Here is a 4,578-nt window from a genome sequence, read left to right as displayed (position 1 = left end):
GCGGAGGCCAATACTGCTACGTGACTTATCCACGGATTTATAACTTTACCTTTCGCTTTGTTCAAATTTACAAATTGTATGAAATATTTTGCCATTGGTCGATACGAGCCTCTTGGTAGTTCTTATCTCCATGAAGCATGGTCGCTCCCCTTTACGTACAGATGCCTGAGGGATAGGAAGGAAGTTTATCTTAACAGTGAAGGGTGCAAAGAAACACCTGATCACTCATTAATGTGTAGTCATATCCAATTACACAGCTCTTGCAATCAGGAACAGCCTAATTTAGCCTGTGTTTTAAAAGGTACCCCCGTTCCCGCTTTCGTCCCCACTTTCACTTTACTGGCAAACAGCAGTTATTTACTTTTAAATAATGAAGATTGCTGTGGGTTATTAAAAGGAATTGGTTATGTGGTTACAGTCAGTGAACGTGTGGTTTGCTGTAAAAATGTGTTGTATCCACCCACGCAAGGGGAATTGGATGTTTCCATTTGGCTGAGGATTCCGACCTTGAAGGCAGAGTTCAATAAGATGAGCAGTGGAGAAGTGTGGCTCACTGGTTAGAGCAGGCAGACCCTGAAGCAGAGGTCAGACCCGGGACCAGGGTTCAATTCCCGAAGCGGCAGGGTCTTGAGGTCAAATGTCCATGTGGATTATCGTTTCGATATTCCTATTTCACATGTGTCCAGCCTGTCTTTCATTGCCTGAGCTACGTTTTCGACTGGGCCCTGGATTTGTGTCTCTGCAATATGGTGTCTCCTGACGTGGATTTTAATCAACTAATGAGTCCCTTAGTTGCTAATGAGTTGCTTTGTTCTGACGGAGGGATTATGGCCTTGGCAGCGATGCAGGGAGTACTGGGTTGTTGGAATATATTCGCAGCGGCGCAAGATTTCTTGGCACACAGCTTCATTGAGAACGCGCCGAGTTGTCCTCTGATGGTACTAGAGGCTCCGGTAATTGAGGAACATGTATGTTCTTTCCCGCTATTGAATTGGATGGCTGAGTTGTTTTCGGATGATAACAGTGACTTCCTATTGGAAGCTGTTGCTGCTTATTTTGCATACTCGGTGTTAGGCTGAGACCTATCGAGGCCCTTGATGTCATGGAACTTTTTCGTTAATTTTTTGGGGAGAATTATGATGAACCCTTTACTTCCCGGACCTATTGACTTTAACTAAAGTGAACACTAAATTGTCATGCTGGTGGGATTTTTTGTTTTTTGGCTGACTCAATTATTTTACCTCACCTACTCAAATTTGAACTGACTATTTTGTTGAACTCTGCATTTCAAGATTGAGTCCCTTATCTTATCTTATCCGTGCTCGGATCATGGGAGGGTGTCATATAGTTATACTTTGCCTATATGCTGTGTTAAGTTAGCATGAGCTTATTAGAAGTTTAAATGCCATTTTACCTTTCTCCTGCTTCTGCACCTGACACATATCTGTTGCTTTAGCTTTAAGCCTAGTAGAATGTTTTGATTCACGCGAGAATAATATGTTGTTACTCTGATATCAGCCTTACTTGGTGAGCTGTGTCTGTACAGTGAGTGCTGAAAGCTTCAAGGATATCTCAACACAGTGGTTGTTGTGAGGTCTGATCTTCGCACGTTCCTAGACATAACATACATGCAGCTGCAGCCAAATTCTGGCTTAAGGCGCGTTTTATATGGCTTTGCACGGAGCATACCCACACACTTGATGGTGCTTCGCCTGCAGAGAGCTGGTGGCTGATGATGTGATCCCTTACCACTAGGATCTTGAGGTATGGGGCCGCCCTGCTAAAACCCAAAGAGACCTTCTTAGATATAATATAATATACCAGCTAGGGAGGGTGAGAATTAGGTGTTACTGAACCTTATTCGTTTTAGCATATTACCATGCTTTCACCTTTTGTGTTCTATGGACTAGTGACTATACTGATTACTTTGTTTCTTATAATATGTTTGCTTGTATTAGCTAAGATACTGCGTTTGAGAAAACTGCATTAGTGAATAAACATTTCAAATATGCACATGTCCTCTTTTTCTCCTTGTTCTGGATTGAAATGATTGTATAACGAAAGAGTGTTCATGTGTTCCACGTTTCCTGAGGTGTACTAAGTCCATGTTCTGGTTTGTCTAAGCATTGGGGGTTTGTGATAACCAACGAGACACTGTAGATAATCTGGTAGGGGATTTTGGGTACTAAGGTGAGTTTTGGTACACCCTAATTCACTGAGGTTCCAAGTCTCTATGCACAGTTCTGTATGAGAACGGAATCCCTGCGACAACACTGATCCAATGCCTATAAGGAAAATGTTCAATCATATCAAATGTAGGCCAAACATCTCCGTGAGGACGTACCACGTAAATCGTAATACTGTCCATCTTAATCATTATACAACACATGTATCATAGTCAGTAGGAGTTCCATAATGCTGTGCCCTCATAGTCTGCCAGGTATCAAAGCGCTAGACCGCACCACTCCTGTACCATAATGCAAGGCAATTTAAAGTATAGCCCTCAAATTATATTACCAGGAGCCGCCAAGACAACATTAGTAACAATCAGCTCTATAGTTTACCGGAAAGTCTGTGGGGACATCATCTTATTTAATTGGCGGACTCTAGAGATAGTGCAGAAAGCCTGCAAAATGCCCCGCTAGTCTTCCTATTCGGGAAACAACCTTAACAACGCAACTTTTACAACGCACTACCATTACAACGAAACGTTTACAATGCAACATCCATTACAACGCATGCCATTACAACGCAACCATTACAACGCATGACACTACAACGCATACCACTACAACGCATGTCATTACAATGCAGTCATTACAACGCATACCATTACAACGCATAGCATTACAACACATAGTACCCTTACACTATCCAACACTTACCCTACTATTACACCCCAAAGGTTAGAATAGTAATTTTTACCCCTACACTATCCAACACTTACCCTACTATTGCACCCCCTTGGAGTTAGAATAGTAATTTTTACCCTTACACTATCCAATACTTACCTGACATGCAATGTAATGTTATGTGTTGTAATGGTATGCGTTGTAAAGATAGTATGTGATGTAATGGAATGCGTTGTAAAGGTAGTTTTTAAAAATTCGTTGTAATGGCATGCGTTGTAATGGAATGCGTTGTAATGGATGTTGCTTTGTAAAAAATGCGGTGTAAAGGAATGTGTTGTAAAAGTATGTGTTGTAACGTCATACATCCTCCTATTCTATCCCGCTATTTTATCCAGCTCACCTCTCCGTCGGTACTCCTGACGGTCTTCTGAACCGTCTTGGGGAGGTGATCAGAGGCGTCTGTCCGCCATCTTTACCCCGGCTCTCCTGGCTTTCAGGGCATGAGACACGATGGCCGAACACGTGTTCTCATCCCGCGGGCCAGGGAGTCTGGGTAATGGAGATCACCTCCCTGAAACGGTTCGGAAGACCGTCAGGAGTACCAACGGAGAGGTGAGCTGGATGAAATAGTGGGCTAGAATAAGAAGACTAGCGGGGCATTTTCAGGCTTTCTGCACTATCTCTAGGGTCCGCCAATTAAATAAGATGATGGCCCCACGGACTTTCTAGTAAACTATAGAGCCGATTGTTACTCATTTTGTCTTGGTGGCTCCTGGTAATATAATTAGAGGGCTATACTTTAAATTGCCTTGCATTATGGTACTGGAGTGGTGTGGTCTAGCGCTTTGATACCTGGCAGACTATGAGGGCACAGCATTATGGAACACCTACTGACTATTATACATGTGTTGATTAAGATGGACAGTATTACAATTTACATGGTACGTCCTCACGGAGATGTTTGGCCTACATTTGATAAGATTGAACATTTTCCTGATAGGCATTCGATCAGTGTTTCACAAACCTAGCACATAGCATGTCCATAAGAAAGATCCGGTGGCTTTACATGACATTGTCTTTTGTTTGTGATTTGGACATTGAGACAGTTAAACAAAGAAGGGTACGCAGTTCCTAGGTGAGGTAATATTCACTGCAATGATCCAAGACTGAATTGTCTGGCCAAGAAAGGGGAAGAAGTAAACAGGGGTCAAATTAAAGTAGAGGAGTAGGGGGATTCCTCCTCTCGGAACTAGGGCTCTCACACACCCAGCAAGCTAGGTGTCATGCTTCCTCATATGAGCCTGCTCCTCGTTGGGCTGGCGCTGCAATGCCCAATGGGCACCCTTAAAGGGGCTTTTTTGTTCCTTGCAGTAAGGGTGCAGTGTGGGTGAGGGGCCTAGTTAGATGTAGATGAGTGTGGTGTGATTTAAAATACGTCAGGGATTCCACTGGAAAATGTTATTCTGTTGGGTACCCTACCGAAAGTAAAAAACTAAGGGGTGATGTGCTCTGGTAACTATGCGACAGAATACATACTCTACTCCCAAGTGGTCGACATGTTTCATGCCTTGTGATTTGTCAACATAAGATCAGTGGCAATTTTTCAGGACCGTGCTTAAAAAAATTGTGAAAAAATTCTATCTACATAATAAAGTGGTAAGTGTGCGGTGCTACCTGCCACTATCAATCAGCTAGGGGAAATTCTCCTAGTGACGAGAGACCACCT

Source organism: Lissotriton vulgaris, chromosome 2_1 (genome assembly GCF_964263255.1).
Source record: "Lissotriton vulgaris chromosome 2_1, aLisVul1.2, whole genome shotgun sequence".
Classification (NCBI taxonomy): domain Eukaryota; kingdom Metazoa; phylum Chordata; class Amphibia; order Caudata; family Salamandridae; genus Lissotriton; species Lissotriton vulgaris.
Note: the sequence above shows the minus strand (reverse complement) of the source record.